Raw genomic sequence first — 20634 nt, 5'->3', positions numbered from 1 at the left:
GTTCTTTGGTGAGCAAAGGAGGTTCGTTCTCCCAAGTCTCATTTCCAAATAACTTGTCATTTAGCTTCATGATTACTCCAAGGTATTTAGCAACTTGCTCTTCAGTGACATACTCATCCTCTTCAGAGGAGGAATACTCATCAGAGCTCATGAAAGGCAGAAGTAAGTCCAATGGAATCTCTATGGTCTCATTTTAAGCCTCGGATTCCCATGGTTCCTCATTAGGGAACTCATTGGAGGCTAGTGCACGCCCATTGAGGTCTTCCTCAGTGGCGTTCACCTCCTCTCCTTCCTCTCCAAATTCGGCCATGTTGATGGCCTTGCACTCTCCTTTTGGATTTTCTTCTGTATTGCTTGGAAGAGTACTAGGAGGGAGTTCAGTAATTTTCTTGCTCAGCTGTCCCACTTGTGCCTCCAAATTCCTAATGGAGGACCTTGTTTCAGTCATGAAACTTTGAGTGGTTTTGATTAGATCAGAGACCATGTTTGCTAAGTCAGAGTGGTTCTGCTTAGAATTCTCTGTCTGTTGCTGAGAAGATGATGGAAAAGGCTTGCCATTGCTAAACCTGTTTCTTCCACCATTATTGTTGTTGAAACCTTGTTGAGGTCTCTGTTGATCCTTCCATGAGAAATTTGGATGATTTCTCCATGAAGAATTATAGGTGTTTCCATAGGGTTCTCCCATGTAATTCACCTCTTCCATTGAAGGGTTCTCAGGATCATAGGCTTCTTCTTCAGATGAAGCATCCTTAATACTGCTTGGTGCATTTTGCATTCCAGACAGACTTTGAGAAATCAAATTGACTTGTTGAGTCAATATCTTGTTCTGAGCCAGAATGGCATTCAGAGTATCAATCTCAAGAACTCCTTTCTTCTGATTAGTCCCATTGTTCACAGGATTCCTTTCAGAAGTGTACATGAATTGGTTATTTGCAACCATTTCAATCAGCTCTTGAGCTTCTGTAGGCGTCTTTTTCAAATGAAGAGATCCTCCAGCAGAGCTATCCAAAGACATCTTGGACAGTTCAGAGAGACCATCATAGAAAATACCTATGATGCTCCATTCAGAAAGCATGTCAGAAGGACATTTTCTGATCAATTATTTGTATCTTTCCCAAGCTTCATAGAGGGATTCTCCATCCTTCTGTCTGAAGGTTTGGACTTCCACTCTAAGCTTACTCAATTTTTGAGGTGGAAAGAACTTTGCCAAGAAGGCATTGACTAGCTTTTCCCATGAGTCCAGGCTTTCTTTAGGTTGTGAGTCCAACCATGTCCTAGCTCTGTCTCTTACAGCAAAAGGGAATAGCATAAGTCTATAGACCTCAGGGTCAACCCCATTAGTCTTGACAGTGTCACAGATTTGCAAGAATTCAGCTAAGAACTGATGAGGATCTTCCAATGGAAGTCCATGGAACTTGCAATTCTGTTGCATTAGAGAAACTAATTGAGGCTTAAGCTTAAAGTTGTTTGCTCCAATGGCAGGGATAGAGATGCTTCTCCCATAGAAGTCGGGAGTAGGTGCAGTAAACTCACCCAGCACCTTCCTTGCATTGTTTGCATTGTTGTTGTTTTCGGCTGCCATGTGTTCTTCTTTCTTGAAGATTTCTGTTAAGCCCTCTACAGAGAGTTGTGCTTTAGCTTCTCTTAGCTTTCGCTTCAAGGTCCTTTCAGGTTCAGGATCAGCTTCAACAAGAATGCTTTTGTCTTTGTTCCTGCTCATATGAAAGAGAAGGGAACAAGAAAATGTGAAATCCTCTATGTCACAGTATAGAGATTCCTTGAGGTGTCAGAGGAAAAGAAAATTATAAGGAAGAGGTAGAAGAATTTGAACTTAGTAAGATAGAGTTCGAATTGTGCATTGAGAAGGAGTGGTACTCCATTAATAGAAGGATGTGAGAAGAGAGGAAGAAATTTTCGAAAATTAAGTGAAAGATTTTGAAAACATTTTGAAAAACTTTAATTGATTTTCGAAAATCAAGAGTGGGAAAGAAATCAAGTAATTTTTGAAAAAGATTTTGAAATTAGAAATCAAAAAGATATGATTAAAAACTATTTTGATTAAAAAGATATGATTGAAAAGTTATGCTTTTAAAAAGATATGATGGAAAAGATATGATTTGAAAACAATTTTAAAAAGATTTGATTTTAAAATTAATGACTTGGCTAACAAGAAAAGATATGATTCAAACATTAAACCTTTCTCAACAGAAAAGGCAACATACTTAAAATGTTCAATCAAATCATTAATTGTTAGCAAGTATCTTTGAAAAAGGAAAGAAATTGATTTTGAAAAAGGTTTGATTGAAAAGATATGATTTGAAAAAGATTTGATTTTAAAAAAACTTTGAAAACTTGAAAAAAAATTGATTCGAAAACAAAATCCTCCCTCTTGTGCCATCCTGGCGTTAAACGCCCAGAATGGTGCACATTCTGGCGTTTAACGCCCAATGCACTACCTTTTTGGCGTTAAACGCCCAACCAGGCACCCTGGCTGGTGTTTAAACGCCAGTCTGTCCTTCTTCACTGGGCGTTTTGAACGCCCAGCTTTTTCTGTATAATTTCTCTGCTGTATGTTCTGAATCTTCAATTCTCTGTATTATTGACTTGAAAAGACATAAATTAAAAATATTTTTGGATTTTTAATAATGAGGAATAATCAAAATGCAACTAAAATCAAATAACAATGCATGCAAGACACCAAACTTAGCAGTTTGTATACTACGGACACTAACAACATGAGGATGCACATGAGAAACAACAAAACACTCAAGTCAAGAGAATTCAAAGATCAGAGCAAGGAAGTCATCAAGAACATCTTGAAGATTAATGAAGACACATGCATGAATTCGAAAAATGCAAGAAGAACAGAAACATGCAATTGACACCAAACTTAAAATGAGACACTAGACTTAACAAGAAACATAAAATATTTTTTTGTTTTTTTATGATTTTGTAATTTTTTTTTTTGGATTTTTCGAAAATTAAGTGGAAAAGAAAATAAAGGTATCAAAATTCTTAATGAGAATTCCAGGAATCATGCAATGTTAGTCTAAAGCTACAGTCTAAAGGAATTAGACATGGCTAGCCAAGTTTCAGCAGGACATTGCATTCAAGAGCTAAATTGATGAGAATCAATCAGCTTTGGTGATGATAAGAACATCACCTTGAAACACTAGAATTCATTCTTAAGAACTTTGAAGAAAAATACCTAATCTAAGCAACAAGATGAACCGTCAGTTGTCCATACACAAAACAATCCCCGGCAACGGTGCCAAAAACTTGGTGCGCGAAATTGTGAACAATACTTTTCACAACTCTCATAATCCCCGGTAATGAACCCCAAAAACTTGGTGTTCAATACCATGGCATAAACACAACTTCGCACAACTAAACAGCAAGTGCACTGGGTCGTCCAAGTAATAAACCTTACGCGAGTAAGGGTCGATCCCACGGAGATTGTTGGTATGAAGCAAGCTATAGTCATCTTGTAAATCTTAGTCAGGCAGATGGGTATAGATGATGAATAAAACATAAAGATAAAGATAGAGATACTTATGTAATTCATTGGTGGGAATTTCAGATAAGCGCATGAAGATGCTGTGTCCCTTCCATCTCTCTGCTTTTCTACTGTCTTCATCCAATCCTTCTTACTCCTTTCCATGGCAAGCTTATGCAAGGGTTTCACCGTTGTTAGTGGCTACCTCCCATCCTCTCAGTGGAAATGTTCAACGCACCCTGTCACGGCACGGCTATCCATCTGTCGGTTCTCGATCAGGCCGGAATAGAATCCAGTGATTCTTTTGCGTCTGTCACTAACACCCCGCCTTCAGGAGTTTGAAGCATGTCACAGTCATTCAATCATTGAATCCTACTCAGAATACCACAGACAAGGTTAGACCTTCCGGATTCTTTTGAATGCCGCCATCAGTTCTAGCCTATACCACGAAGACTCTGATCTCACGGGATGGCTGGCTCGGTTGTCAGGCGATCAACCATGCATCGTGTATCAGGAATCCAAGAGATATTCACCCAATCTAAGGTAGAACGGAGGTGGTTGTCAGGCACACGTTCATAGGTGAGAATGATGATGAGTGTCACGGATCATCACATTCATCAAGTTGAAGAACAAGTGATATCTTAGAACAAGAACAAGCGGAATTGAATAGAAGAACAATAGTAATTGCATTAATACTTCGAGGTACAGCAGAGCTCCACACCTTAATCTATGGTGTGTAGAAACTCCACCGTTGAAAATACATAAGAACAAGGTCTAGGCATGGCCGAATGGCCAGCCTCCCAAAGAGGGTTCAATCATAAAAACATGATCAAAAGATGATAACACAATAGTAAAAGGTCCTACTTATAGAATACTAGTAGCCTAAGGTTTACAAGGATGAGTAAATGACATAAAAATCCACTTCCGGGCCCACTTGGTGTGTGCTTGGGCTGAGCAATGAAGCATTTTCGTGTAGAGACTCTTCTTGGAGTTAAACGCCAGCTTTTGTGCCAGTTTGGGCGTTTAACTCCCACTTTGGTGCCAGTTCCGGCGTTTAACGCTGGAATTTCTAAAAGTGACTTTGAACGCCGGTTTGGGCCATCAAATCTTGGGCAAAGTATGGATTATCATATATTTCTGGAAAGCCCAGGATGTCTACTTTCCAACGCCGTTGAGAGCGCGCCAATTGGGCTTTTGTAGCTCCAGAAAATCCACTTCGAGTGCAGGGAGGTCAGAATCCAACAGCATCTGCAGTCCTTTTCAGTCTCTGAATCAGATTTTTGCTCAGGTCCCTCAATTTCAGCCAGAAAATACCTGAAATCACAGAAAAGCACACAAACTCATAGTAAAGTCCAGAAAAGTGAATTTTAACTAAAAACTAATAAAAATATACTAAAAACTAACTAAATCCTACTAGAAACATACTAAAAACAATGCCAAAAAGCGTACAAATTATCCGCTCATCATCAAGCTTCTATAATATTAGTAGAAAAATTTGTCTGTATCTTTTCCCTACTTGAGAGTTTTTCTTTATGGGTAAAGCAGCTCTCGTCCTTCGTGCACTCGCCTTGGTTGTTTTTCTCTGGTTCTAGAGGTTTGTCTTTTAGAGATCTCATATCATGAGCTATAGGACCCCTCCCATCATTTTAGCAATGATGAGTTTAGTTTCGTTGTCTAAACTACCATCATGTTGGTTATTTTTTTATATTTCTTAGTTTAATATGCTAAACTAACTCTAATATTATTTGTATTCTTCACATTCTTTTCCCAAATTCTCATTGGTTCTTTGATTAGCAGCTAGCGCAACATTTTTTTCTTGAAATTTTGAGTTAGAACTTCCTTCTTTAATCTGAAATGGTGACTGTACTTTGGTAGTGTCTACCTCTTTTTCTTTAAAAATTTAATGCTAACAAAATTTTTCTATTTCACTGTTTGATTGTTATTTCCATTACTAATTTTAGTTTGCTAGAATCTTTCCTTAGATTCTCCTCCCTTTTTTTTGCTCTTGAAGTCTTATCCTGATGAATATTAACTTTGGACTGCAATTCTTCTTTAGGCTGATACTTTTTTTTCTCATTATTTATGACATTTAAGACCTCAAATATGGTGAAATAATTTTCATTCTTTTTGGTCTATTTTACATTCCCTGATTTTTTGCTTATTTTTTCGTTGTTGCCCCCTTAACAACTAACCATGGTCCATACAAATTTTCTTCCTTTGATTCAGGAATATTATTCTAATTTTTCATCTTGTGAAAGTTATTGGCCCTATTAAGCATATTCTACGAAATAGAATTATCATTAGCAGAATTAACGGCACCATGTGTGAATGCTGATCCAGATTCTTTGCCTTCTATTGATCCAGATTCTTCACCTTTTATTTTTTCTTTCTCTTTTTTTCTTTATTTACGTCGGTTGTTGTTGGCTCCAATCATCAGAATGAGCTTCGTTCATAAAATTCTTAGTACCAACACCTGTAAAACTCGATTAATTAACGGCTAATTAACCCATAAATGAGAATTTATTCCAGAAAGTCTAGAATGTAATTTTTATGGCTAAATGTGATGAGGAGATTGAGACGAGAATTTTGGTACCAATTTTATAGAAAACGGACCAAGATTGGACCGAACGGGCCAAACCGGGCCAACCGGACCCAAAGTGGGCCCTTGGCCCAACATAACTAAACCAAAACCCTAGTTTTCAGCACTCTCTCTCCTCACAACACTCAATTCACGCGGAAATTAGAGAGAAGGGGGGGGGGGGAGAAGAACACTCTCTCAAGTTTTTTCTCTCACTTGATCTTCAAACCACCATAACTTTTGATCTAGAGCTCCGATTGTCGCTCCGTTTGCGGCCACGCGTTTACCGCGAAGAGCTCTACAAAACCCATACAATTAATCTTGAGGTAAGCCACGTTTTGCTCTTCAAAATTCCAGCCTTGTTTTCGAGTTTTATGAGCAAAAATGTTGAGATTTTGGGCTCTTTGATATTATAGGACCCAACACTCTTGAAGGAGAAGGTTAATCTTGTCTCTTTGGACCTTGGGTGTGGTAAGATTCTCAACCCTAGTGTAATTTGTTGTTCTATGATATTTGGGTATTGAGATGTTGTGTATGGGTATGATGATTGTGGCTTAGGTTGTGTATGTGTGAATATTGGAGCTTGATTGGTGATATTGAAAAGCTTAAAAAAGGATTTGGTGGTGAAAAATCTGTTCTTGGAGGTGTTGAGGTCTTGAGAGCTTGTGGATAAGTGATTTGGAAGTACTCCGGTTGAGCTTGGGAAATCGGCTAAGGTATGATTTCGGTTTCCCGTATCTAATATGTAATGTAGTAGGAAATACTTAGGCTAGAGGCCCTAAGATAGGCATTGAATGGTTGATGTTGTTGAATGATTGAGATATATGATGTGGTCATATATGTGATGATGATTATTGATGCCTTGGTGGTATGATGTATGAGAAATATGCATGTTGTGATATATGCTTGATGATTGGTTATGGTTGAATTGTGGGTTGAACCATGTTGATGGTGAGTATGATATTAATTGTGTACAATGATGATTTATTGGAATTGGTGTTGTTGAAAATTAGCATGAGGAAGAGTATATGATATGTCAATATGTTTGAGTTTGAGCCACTTGGGTGAAGTGGGTTAAAATGATGAGAAAGTGATTTTGTAATTTGTGGTAAAGTCTCAATGTGTGAGTTGAGGAGGCTTGATGTTGAATTTGATATATTTGATTGATTTCAAAGAAAAGGGATGAAACTGGCATGTTTTGATTGATTTTGAAAAGAGTTGAAAATGGCTTGTTTTGAAAATGGCACTTTGTGGTTTTTATGAAAAAATGGTTTTTGGGCATAATTTGACGGGACATAACTTGGACTACGGATCTCTGTTTTGTGCCAAATCTATTTATAAATGAAATTGGATCCGGGATGTCCATGTCGTTCGAAGAACGGGTGAAAAACGATTTAAAATGAGGAAGTTATGTCCGTCGGAAGTTTGGGGGTTGAAACAATGAATTCTGCAGTTTTTAACTTAGAAAATTTTTAGCAGAATGACCCCTCGCGCGTAGGCGCACTTGGCGCGTACGCGCCGTACTTCCAGGAAGCACCATCCACACGTGCGCGTGATGTGCGTGGGCGCGCCGATTGTGCTACACCCAATGCTCAGCCATTTTCCAGAGAGTTATGCCAGAACTGTGCCAGTTTTGTGCCTCGGGCACGAGAGTACCTACGCGTATGCGTGGCTGACGCGTGCGTGTCGTTTGGCTATTTTTCAATCCACGCGTTATCGTGCATGACGCTTACACGTCGATGAGTTTTCGAGGCCATCCACGCATGCGCGTGGAGTGCGCGTACGCGTGGCCCTGTTTTCATCCCAAAGTTGATTTTTTAGTTTTAAAAGCCAAATCTCATACTTCTAAGCCTCCGATCTCACCACTTATATCTTAAATCATTATGATATGCCTAGCTATTAGAAAAGGAGCTAGTGAATGTGGTAACTTGCGAGTGAAGCAAGGAAAAAATGAATGATCAAACAGAATCAAAGATGATTATGTGAGAGGCGGAGGATGGTGGTGGAAGTGCTTGTTATGCCATGGGCCGAAAGGCTGTGACTGATAATGAAACGGCTGGTTATGGATTTAACCGTGAGCCAGGCGACTGGTTATGGATTTAACCGTGAGCCGGATGGCCGGATTATTGCCGTATTACGGCGGAGCCATGATTATGGCTATGTATAAATGCATATATATATATATATATATATATATATATATATATATATATATATATATATATATATGCTGTGGAATGAATTGTGAATGTTGCACTTCCATTATCGGAGATGAGAGTTTCCCTGGGAGAAAGCAGTGGCTAGCCACCACGTGCTCCAGGTCGAGACTTGAAGCTCTTTTGACCCTATGTCGTCAGGGTGGCCGGGCACTGTGAAATTCCCGGACGAGCTCACCCCCATAAATATTCACCAGTGATGGTGATGGATAAATATTCACCAGTGATGGTGATGGATAAATATTCACCAGTGAGGGTGATGGATATGGATCATGATTATGATCAAGTTTATTTTGAGTATGACTCAAGTTGGGGAGACACGACAGAGGGACAGTCCAATGGTTAACTGCCAGGACTTGTCAGGTTGGCTCTATAACCGACAGATGATATCATCAGCCACTAGGGACAGGCATTCATCATATGCATACTATATGAATTGTTTGAGATTGCGTATTTGACTGCATATTACTTGCTAATTGTCTAAATGCCTTAACTGTTCCTATTTGTATATTCCTCGTTTGATATAACTGTGTTTGCTACATTATACTCCTGCTGGTGGTTGGGAGGTTTGAAGGAATTGGAAAGGGAAGTATTAGTTAGACTGAAGAATCTTTAGTCACATGCCCTTATATGGTTTAGCTTGTTTATAAGCTTTGGATTATCTGGTGAAAGTTCTAGGATTGCCTTCGGCTTTTCTCTATTATTATGTATTATATATGTGGAAGCTGTTACCATGCTGGGGACCTCTGGTTCTCACCCATGCGGATTTTGTGGTTTTCAGATGCAAGACGTGAGGTTTCCCGCTGAGGCATGCTGGAGACTTTTAGATTTGCGAAGATCCTTTGTTCTCGGGACTATGTTTTGGTTTATATGTTTTTCTTAGATACTTTTATCTCCATTAAATAATACAAACTGTGATGACTCCTCTTATGGGAGATTTTGGAGAATAGGTTTTATGTATTTGTGTCCCTTTGGGTTTCCTTTGGGGTTTTCCTTATTTTATCATATGTATATATTGCTATGTTCGAACCGGTTATCTTCGCAGCCGGATTTTGAGTCTTGATATTCCTGTTTTTGACACTCCTTTGTATATATATAATCTCGCGTTGGTTACCCTTATTCGTTACGTTATCGATCGGATTATTGCGCTTTTGAGTTGCGATTTTTGTTTACCCTTTTTTCTACAAAGGCTCCTAGTTATAATCAATCATTCATACTACTATACGTACTAAATCTTTATTTTAGAGGTCGTAATACCTTGCCATCTCTGAATTATGACTTAAGCATAAGACTTTGTATGGTAGGGTGTACATTATGGTATCAGAGCAGTTTGTTCCTATAGAGCCTGAGAAATGGACTATCTATGCTTATGTGCATTCTCTGTATGTGTGTTATGTGCTATTAGTATATCTGCTTGATATAATTGGCATAAACATTCATGATCATGCATTTGGGACTTTGAAGCACTAGACTTCCGATATTGAGACTGATCAACTTAATATCGATTGTTTGGTGTGTATAGGAACCAGATGGCGCCTCGTGGACGCGGTAGAGGTAGTGTGAGAGGTCATACGAATGCTCGTGCACCGGAGAATAACACTAATAACCCGGTGAACTTTATAACTGCATTGAAAAACATGGCTGCTGCTATGCAAGCCACTGCTGAGGCTCTTGGTCAACAGATGAACAACCATGGTAATGATGGAGGTGGAGTTCAAGGCCCGATGACACTGGCAAACTTTTTGAAGGTTAATCCGCCTAAGTTCAAGGGGACTACTAGCCCGACTGAGGCTGATACATGGTTTCAGGCTATAGAGCGAGTGCTGCAAGCACAAGTGGTACCTGAAGGGCAGCGTGTCGAGTTTGCTACCTATATGCTCACCGGTGAAGCGTCGCATTGGTGGCAAGGTATCCGACGTCTTCTGCAGTAGGGTGATGACTATATCACCTGGAATATTTTCCAAGAAGAGTTCTATATGAAGTACTTTCCGACTTCTGCTAGGACGGCTAAGGAACTTGAGTTACTACAGCTAAAGCAGGGTACTATGTCCATTTCAGAGTATACTGACAAGTTTGAGGAGCAGTTCAGGTTCTCTCGTATGTGCCAAGGGACTCCGGTGGAATATGAGGAATGGAAGTGTGTTAAGTATGAAGGAGGACTCCGGAGCGATATTTTCAGTTGAGTGGGACAAATGGAGATCAGAACTTTCTTCGAGTTGGTAAACAAGTGTAGGGTTGCTGAAGAGTGTGTGAAAAGGGCAACCGCTGAGAAAGGGAGTCACAAAGGATCATTCCCACAGAACCGAGGGAAGAGCTTTGCACCTAGAGGTTCGTCTTTCAAGAGGGGAAGCTCTTTCAAGAGGCCCAACAACAACAACTCCCAAGGAAAAAGGTATGGGAAGCAGCCTCAGAATGATCAAGCTTGTACTAGGTGTGGAAGTCACCATCCGGGAGTACCATGCAAGGCCGGATGGGGTTCGTGCTACAATTGTGGAAAGGCGGGGCATAAAGCCGCAAATTGTCCAGAGAAGCAGAAACAAGGTGCTGGAAAGGCACAACAGACTGGTCGGGTTTTCACCACCTCAGCTATAGGTGCCGAGGGATCCGAGACACTCATTAGAGGTAACTGTGAAATGGCTGGTCAAACTTTAAATGCTTTATTTGATTCGGGAGCATCGCATTCATTTATTGCATTTGAGAAAGCCCGTGAGTTAGGATTGAAGATCGTAACCTTAGGTTATGATCTAAGAGTGTACAATGCTACCCATGAAGCCACGGTAACTAGGCTAGGATGCCCGGAAGTTTCCTTTAGGTTCAAGCAGCGTGATTTTGTTCATAATTTAATCTGCTTACCGATGATCGGTCTTGATCTTAGGATTGGACTGGTTATCTAAGAATCATGTCCTGCTTGATTGTTCTACAAAGTCGGTGTACTTTATGCCAGAAGATACAGAAGGGCCGGTCGTGGTGAATAATTATTACTTGAATTCGATGATGGTGAACTGTTCTGGAATCGAATGTCAGGGTATCCCTGTTGTTAACCACGGGTGTTTCGGGTGATGATCAAAGATTGGAGCAGATTCTGGTTGTGTGTGAGTTTCCGGAAGTGTTTCCTGATGATATTGATGAGTTTCCACCTAACCGAGAGGTTGAGTTTGCTATTGAGTTGGTGCCCGGGGCGGGACCAATCTCAAGCGCTCCTTATAGGATGTCACCGTTAGAGATGAACGAGTTGAAGTCTCAGTTAGAGGATTTATTGGGAAAGAATTTTATACGACCAAGTGTCTCTCCGTGGGGTGCTCCAGTATTACTGGTAAAGAAGAATGATGGGAGTATGCGGCTCTGTGTGGATTACAGGCAGTTGAACAAGGTTACAATAAAGAATAAGTACCCTTTGCCGAGAATTGACAATCTCATGGATCAGTTACAAGGAGCTGGAGTTTTCTCCAAGATCGATTTGCGATCCGGTTATCACCAGATAAGGGTGAGGGGTGAGGATATCCCTAAGACCGCTTTTAGGACTCGTTATGGTCATTACGAGTACATTGTAATGTCCTTTGGGTTAACGAACGCTCCTGCGGTATTCATGGATTACATGAATAGAGTTTTCCGTCCGTTTCTGGATAAATTCGTTGTTGTCTTCATTGATGACATACTGATTTATTCCAAGACTGAAGAAGAGCATGCGGAACACTTGAGGACCGTGTTGCAGATTCTAAAGGAGAAGAAACTCTATGCAAAACTGTCTAAGTGTGAGTTTTGGAAGAGTGATGTGAAGTTTTTGGGTCACGTGGTGAGTAAGAAGGGAATAGCCGTAGATCCAACTAAGGTAGAGGCTGTGATGGATTGGAAGCAACCAACCACCGTAACGGAGATAAGGAGTTTTCTGGGCTTAGCTGGCTATTATCGAAGGTTTATCAAGGGCTTTTCACAGATAGCTTTGCCAATGACAAAGTTAACCCGCAAAGACACTCCATTTGTTTGGACTCCTGAGTGCGAGGAAAGCTTTCAGACATTGAAGAAAAAGTTGACCACTGCACCTGTGTTAGTGTTACCTGAGCCGAATGAGCCATTTGAGGTGTATTGTGATGCCTCAGTAAAGGGTCTAGGGTGCGTGCTGATGCAGCATCATAATGTGGTGGCGTATGCCTCACGACAGTTGAGACCTCATAAAGTTAGTTACCCTACGCACGATTTGGAACTCGCTGCGGTTGTGTTTGCCTTGAAAGTGTGGAGGCATTACCTCTATGGGGTTAAGCTCCAAGTTTTCTCTGATCATAAGAGCTTGAAGTACCTCTTTGATCAGAAAGAGCTTAATATGAGGCAGAGAAGGTGGATGGAATTGTTGAAGGACTACGACTTTGAGTTAAATTACCATCCGGGAAAGGCGAACATAGTGGCGGATGCGTTAAGTCGGAAGTCATTATATGCGGCTTGGATGATGCTTCAAGAGGAGAAGTTGCCAAGGGATTCGAGAGTCTGAAAATTGGTGCTCAAGAAGTATCCAGAACTTTGTGTTTGAGCCGATTAGAAATCTCAAGTGACTTTAAGTCCGAACTCCTAAAGGCTCATCAAAATGATGAAGCGTTATGGAAGGTGTTACCGGCTATTGAGCAAGGAAAACAGTGGAGAGTGTCGAAAGAAAAAGATGGGTTATGGAGATTCAAGGGTAGGATCATTGTGCCGGATGTTGGCACTTTGAGGCAAGATATTTTAAAGGAGGCACACAAAAGCGGATTCTCCATTCACCCGGGAAGTACTAAGATGTACCATGATTTAAAGGCGATGTTTTGGTGGCCGGGTATGAAGAATGATGTGGCAGAATATGTTTCAAAGTGCTTAACTTGTCAAAAGGTAAAGATTGAACATCAAAGACCTTCTGGGATGTTGCAACCCTTAGAGATAACACAATGGAAGTGGGAAAGTATTGCAATGGACTTCGTGTCAGGATTGCCAAGGACTAGGGCTGGTTTTGATGCTATTTGGGTGATTGTGGACCGACTGACGAAGTCAGCTCGCTTTTTGCCCATTCGTATGACTTACACCCTTGAGGAGCTAGCACGGTTATACATAAAGGAGATTGTGAGACTTCATGGTGTACCTGCTACTATAATCTCTGATAGAGATCCTCGTTTCACTTCAAGGTTTTGGGGTGCATTTCAGAAAGCTTTTGGAATCCGATTAAGCTTGAGCACGGCTTACCATCCTCAAACAGATGGTCAATCTGAGAGGACGATCCAAACACTAGAGGATATGTTGAGAGCTTGTGTTTTGGACCAACCGGCGAGTTGGGATCGGTATATGCCATTGGTGGAGTTTGCATACAATAATAGTTATCATGCGAGCATTGGAATGGCTCCGTATGAGGCCTTGTATGGGAGGAAATGTCAGTCTCCGCTATGTTGGTATGAAGCTGGAGAGAAGGGCTTGTTGGGGCCAGAAATGATAGCTGAGACCACTGAACAAGTCAAGAAAATCCGAGATAGGATGCTTACGGCGCAGAGTCGTCAAAAGAGTTACGCCGATCAGAGGCGAAAGCCCTTAGAATTTGAGGAAGGAGACCATGTCTTCCTTAAGGTTACTCCGACCACGGGAGTAGGTAGGGCAATTAAAGCAAAGAAGTTGAATCCTTGATACATTGGTCCATTTCAAATCCTGGAGAGGATTGGACCGGTGGCGTATCGGATGGCTCTACCACCTCATCTTTCGAATCTGCACGACGTGTTTCACGTGTCGCAGCTTCAGAAGTACACTCCTGATGCTAGCCATGTGTTAGAACCTGAGTCGGTTCAGTTAAGGGAAGATTTGACGCTTCCAGTGGCTCCGGTCAGAATTGATGATACTAGTATCAAACGGTTGCGTGGAAAAGAGGTTTCATTAGTCAAAGTGGCATGGAGTCGAGGCGGTGTTGAGGAACACACTTGGGAACTTGAGTCGGAGATGCGAACGGATTATCCGTATTTATTCTCAGGTAATTGCATTTGAATTTTGTGGGCAAAATTCCCAATTAGGTGGGTAGAATGTAAAATCCGGTTAATTAATGGCTAATTAACCCATAAATAAGAATTTATTCTAGAAAGCCTAAAATGTGATTTTTATGGCTAAATGTGATAGAGGAGATTGAGACGAGAATTTCCGTACCAATTTTATAGAAAACGGACCAAGATTGGACCGAACGGGCCAAACCGGGCCAACCGGACCCAAAGTGGGCCCTTGGCCCAACATAACTAAACCAAAACCCTAGTTTTCAGCACTCTCTCTCCTCACAACACTCAATTCACGCTGAAATTAGAGAGAAGGGGGGAGAAGAACACTCTCTCAAGTTCTTTCTCTCACTTGATCTTCAAACCACCATAACTTTTGATCTAGAGCTCCGATTGCCGCTCCGTTTACGGCCATGCATTTACCGCGAATAGCTCTACAAAACCCATACAATTAATCTTGAGGTAAGCCACGTTTTGCTCTTTGAAATTCCAGCCTTGTTTTCGAGTTTTATGAGCAAAAATGTTGAGATTTTGGGCTCTTTGATATTATAGAACCCAACTCTCTTGAAGGAGAAGGTTAATCTTGTCTCCTTGGACCTTGGGTGTGGTAAGATTCTCAACCCTAGTGTAATTTGTTGTTCTATGATATTTGGGTATTGAGATGTTATGTATGGGTATGATGATTGTGTCTTAGGTTGTGTATGTGTGAATATTGGAGCTTGATTGGTGATATTGAAAAGCTTAAAAAGGGATTTGGTGGTAAAAAATCTGTTCTTGGAGGTGTTGAGGCCTTGAGAGCTTGTGGATAAGTGATTTGGAAGTGCTCCGGTTGAGCTTGGGAAATCGGCTAAGGTATGGTTTCGGTTTCTCGTATCTAATATGTAATGTAGTAGGAAATACTTAGGCTAGAGGCCCTAAGATAGGCATTGAATGGTTGATGTTGTTGAATGATTGAGATATATGATGTGGTCATATATGTGATGATGATTATTGATGCCTTGGTGGTATGATGTATGAGAAATATGCATGTTGTGATATATGCTTGATGATTGGTTATGGTTGAATTATGGGTTGAACCATGTTGATGGTGAGTATGATATTAATTGTGTACAATGATGATTTATTGGAATTGGTATTGTTGAAAATTGGCATGAGGAAGAGTATATGATATGTCAATATGTTTGAGTTTGAGCCACTTGGATGAAGTGGGTTAAAATGATGAGATAGTGATTTTGTAATTTGTGGTAAAGTCTCAATGTGTGAGTTGAGGAGGCTTGATGTTGAATTTGATATATTTGATTGATTTCAAAGAAAATGGATGAAATTGGCATGTTTTGGTTGATTTTGAAAAGAGTTGAAAATGGCTTGTTTTGAAAATGGCACTTTGTGGTTTTTATGAAAAACATGGATTTTGGGCATACTTTGACGGGACATAACTTAGACTACGGATCTCTATTTTGTGCCAAATCTGTTTAGAAATGAAATTGGATCCGGGATGTCCATGTCGTTTGAAGAACGGGTGAAAAACGATTTAAAATGAGGAAGTTATGTCTGTCGGAAGATTGGGGGTTGAAACTGTGAATTCTGCAGTTTATAACTTAGAAAATTTTTAGCAGAATGACCCCTCGCGCGTAGGCGCACTTGGCGCGTACGCGCCGTTCTTCCAGGAAGCGCCATCCGCGCGTGCGCGTAATGTGCGCGGGCACGCCGATTGTGCTGCAACCAATGCCCAGCCATTTTCCAGAGAGTTATGCCAGAACTGTGCCAGTTTTGTGCCTAGGGCACGAGAGTACCCACGCGTACGCGTGGCTGACGCGTGCGCGTCGTTTGGCTATTTTTCAATCCACGCGTTAGCATGCATGACGCTTACGCGTCGATGAGTTTTCGAGGCCATCCACGCGTGCGCGTGGAGTGCGCGTACGCGTGGCCCTGTTTTCATCCCAAAGTTGATTTTTGAGTTTTAAAAGCCAAATCTCATACTTCTAAGCCTCCGATCTTACCACTTATGTCTTAAATCATTATGATATGCCTAACTATTAGAAAAGGAGCTAGTGAATGTGGTAACTTGCGAGTGAAGCAAGGGAAAAATGAATGATCAAAGAGGATCAAAGATGATTATGTGAGAGGCGGAGGATGGTGGTGGAAGTGCTTGTTATGCCATGGGCCGAAAGGCTGTGACTGATAATGAAACGGCTGGTTATGGATTTAACCGTGAGCCGGGTGGCTGGTTATGGATTTAACCGTGAGCTGGATGGCTGGATTATTGCCGTATTACGGCGGAGCCATGATTATGGCTATGTATAAATGCATATATATATATGCTGTGGAATGAATTGTGAATGTTGCACTTCCATTATCGGAGATGAGAGTTTTCCTGGGAGAAAGCAGTGGCTAGCCACCACGTGCTCCAGGTCGAGACTTGAAGCTCTTTTGACCCTATGTCGTCAGGGTGGCCGAGCATTGTGAAATTCCCGGACGAGCTCACCCCCATAAATATTCACCAGTGATGGTGATGGATAAATATTCACCAGTGAGGGTGATGGATAAGGATCATGATTATGATCAAGTTTATTTTGAGTATGACTCAAGTTGGGGAGACACGATAGAGGGAAAGTCCAATGGTTAACTGCCAGGACTTGTCGGGTTGGCTCCATAACCGACAGATGATATCATCAGCCACTAGGGACAGGCATTCATCATATGCATACTATATGAATTGTTTGAGATTGCCTATTTGACTGCATATTACTTGCTAATTGTCTAAATGCCTTAACTGTTCCTATTTGTATATTCCTCGTTTGATATAACTGTGTTTGCTACATTATACTCCTGCTGGTGGTTGGGAGGTTTGAAGGAATTGGAAAGGAAAGTATTAGTTAGACTGAAGAATCTTTAGTCAGATGCCCTTATATGGTTTAGCTTGTTTATAAGCTTTGGATTATCTGGTGAAAGTTCTAGGATTGCCTTCGGCTTTCCTCTATTATTATGTATTATATATGTGGAAGCTGTTACCATGCTGGGGACCTCTGGTTCTCACCCATGCGGATTTTGTGGTTTTCAGATGCAGGACGTGAGGTTTCCCGCTGAGGCATGCTGGAGACTTCTAGATTTGCGAAGATCCTTTGTTCTCGGGACTATGTTTTGGTTTATATGTTTTGCTTAGATACTTTTATCTTCATTAAATAATACAAACTGTGATGACTCCTCTTATGGGAGATTTTGGAGAATAGGTTTTATGTATTTGTGTCCCTTTGGGTTTCCTTTGGAGTTTTTCTTATTTTATCATATGTATATATTGCTATGCTCGAACCGGTTATCTTCGCAGCCGGATTTTGAGTCTTGATATTTCTGTTTTTGACACTCCTTTGTATATATATAATCTCGCGTTGGTTACCCTTATTCGTTACGTTATCGATCGGATTGTTGCGCTTTTGAGTTGCGATTTTTGTTTACCCCTTTTTCTACAAAGGCTCCTAGTTATAATCAATCATTCATACTACTATACGTACTAAATCTTTATTTTAGAGGTCGTAATACCTTGCTATCTCTGAATTATGACTTAAGCATAAGACTCTGTATGGTAGGATGTTACAACACCTATAATCGTATCCTCTTTAGATAAATTTTTATGATTTTTCTTTGGACAAATATTCACTTTTTTTGACCTTATTTTTAGTAATTGAAATAAATTAGATGTAGTCTCTTGTATACTAACATGAATTCTTTTTCCAAGACTGAAATGGTTGGAACCAATTGATTTAAAAAAATAAAGAGAATTGAAGACAAAGAATTAGAGAAGATAAATGAGATAGTAATTATATACTCAAACCTCTGATAAAAATTTTATATTCTACATAAAATTACTGCATAAATCTATCATTAATTAAATTAACATCCGCTTGACATATAAAACGATATATTAGATTCAGATTACTTCAAATTGAAAAATTATAAGAATGAGAAACTATTATTCAACCTATTATTATTATTATTATTATTATTATTATTATTATTATTATTATTATTATTATTATTATTATTATTATTATTGTACTCTCATATGCAATTTTCATACACAACTTTTCATAGTAAAATTATTATTATATTAAATTACCTAAACTAAGAGAAGAAAACTGCATATTGAATTGAAAACTTTTGGCATTTTGTATTGAAGAGAGGGAAGACAAAAAAATGAGTCACTTTCAACAAACTCTGTCATTTTCTTTATCCAGATCAATTTTGATAAAATCTTTTTCAACCTTCTTATTCCTTACAGAGTTAATAACTTCTTGTGCTATTAGGATGTTATTTGCACTTATTCTGTTAGTTACAAAATTAGATTGAGTGTTAGATATGATACTAGGCATAAAATATTTTAAATGACCAGCAATAATATTAGTAATAATTTTGTAACAGACATTATAAAGACTAATAGACCTAAAATGACTAAAATTTTTAAAAGAGTGTATTTTTGAGATTATAGAAATAAGAGTTTGGTTAACACTATCAATGCTATTCGGATCCCGAAACACCAATTTAACCCATTCAAATAAAGTGTCAACCATACACTCTAAGATTGTTGGTAAAATTTAGCCGGTAACCCATCATTTCTGGGAGTTTTCTAGCTTTTCAGACACTTCTTTGCGAATTTAGTCATAAACACACACTTCTTGGATAGCAATAAACTCATGTTCTTTCCAAAACTCTTTTTGGAGGTCTTTAAAAAAATTTTTTGCTTAAGAATAATTTTGTGTTAATCCCTTCTAATCTTTTTAAGATTTGTTTTTTTAAGATATTTTTGAAGACCTCTTTTTTCACAATTTAATATTATTGATAAAGTTGTCAATGTTCTGTTCGAAGCTATTGTCCTTATCCCAACTATTCTCTATCAAGTTGTTGAATTCTTTGTGATGGAACCAAAGGGCTAAAAATCTAAAAGGTCTTTTCACTTGGTTGCTAATAATAGCTGTAAAATCTAGTAAAATAGGAAGATGATCAGATTTTAATTTAGGAAGATGTCTAATCCCAACATCTAAGAATCTATTTGTAAACTCAAAATTACATAAAAAATAATCAAGTCTCCTTTTACTATTTTTTTGTAGAGTTTTCAGATAAAAGGAGGACATGAAAAGTCTAAATCTTTTAATTCATAGCAATTTAAATAATTAACAAATCTAATTAGGAGTATCTTGAGAGAGATTATGAGATCTCCCTAATCATTAAGAGAAATAATAGATTTAAAATTGCCTCCCAAGCACCAAGAGCTAGTTGCTTCATAACAAATTTCTATTTCTCATTTAGGGGTTATGATAAATCACTGTAAAATTCTAAGGAATTCGACTTTTTTATTGGATTGCCATGTGAATAAACTATTTATGCATAATGAGGGTCCTGGTATTCCAAGAATCTTTCATCCATAGACACCAAATTTCTCCTGAAAAACTTCTGTCTCACAAATGCTCTAAGAGTCAATGCCTAATTTCCTAATAATATTCTCCACTTTAATCCCTGAAATGTAAGTTTTAAGTAAGATACAAAATTTAAAGTTATAATTAACTCTGAGATCTTTAATAATGATGTGGAAGACTTTTGACAGGTTCCTCTACAAATCCAAATAAAAATATTCATAATAACAAAGACAAAATGAAGAGAATCCTAAAAATAAAACTTTTCTATCCATAATCGAAGTAGTCAAGTTTTTATAGTATTGGTAGACAAATTTGTCTGCACCTCTTCTCTACTTGAGAGTTTTTTTTATGGGTAGAGTAGCTCTTGTCCTTCGTGCACTTGCTTGGTTGTTTTTCTCTAGTTCTAGAGGTTTGTCTTTTAAAGATCTTATATCATGAGCTATAGACCCCTGCCATCATTTTAGCAATGATGAGTTTAGTTTGGTTGTCTAAACTACCATCCATTAGAATGTAGATTCCATAATGCTGGTTATTTTTGTATATTTCTTAGTTTAATCTGCTAAATTAACTCCAATATTCTTTGTATTCTTCACATTCTTTTCCCAAATTCTAATTGGTTGTTTGATTAGCAGCCAGCACGACTTTTTTTTCGTGGAATGTTGACTTAGAACTTCCTTCTTTGATCTGAAATAGTGATTCTATTTTGGTAGTATCTACCTCTTTTTCTTTGAAAATTTTAGTGCTAACAAAATTTTTCTGTTTCACTATTTGATTGTTATTTACATTACTATTTTTAATTTGCTAAAATCTTTCCGTAGATTTTCTCCCCTTTTTTTTACTCTTGAAGTCTTGGCCTACTGAATATTAACTTTGGATTGTGATTCTTCTTTAGACTGATACTATTTTTCTTTCTCATCATTTATGATATTTAAGACCTCAAATATGATGGAAT

General features: G+C 39.0%; 1 non-coding gene across 1 annotated transcript; it reads left to right on the top strand.

Moving 5' to 3' along the window:
* The first annotated feature begins 1069 nt into the window (after window positions 1-1069).
* On the top strand, window positions 1070-1177 carry LOC130978531 (small nucleolar RNA R71). The gene has a single exon (XR_009086157.1). It is a non-coding gene; the product is annotated as a small nucleolar RNA R71 (small nucleolar RNA).
* The last annotated feature ends 19457 nt before the right edge of the window (window positions 1178-20634 follow it).

Source organism: Arachis stenosperma, chromosome 4, assembly GCF_014773155.1.
Source record: "Arachis stenosperma cultivar V10309 chromosome 4, arast.V10309.gnm1.PFL2, whole genome shotgun sequence".
In the NCBI taxonomy this organism is placed as follows: domain Eukaryota; kingdom Viridiplantae; phylum Streptophyta; class Magnoliopsida; order Fabales; family Fabaceae; genus Arachis; species Arachis stenosperma.
The sequence above is the reverse complement of the archived record's forward strand: the minus strand, read 5'-3'. Positions and strand labels throughout refer to the sequence as shown.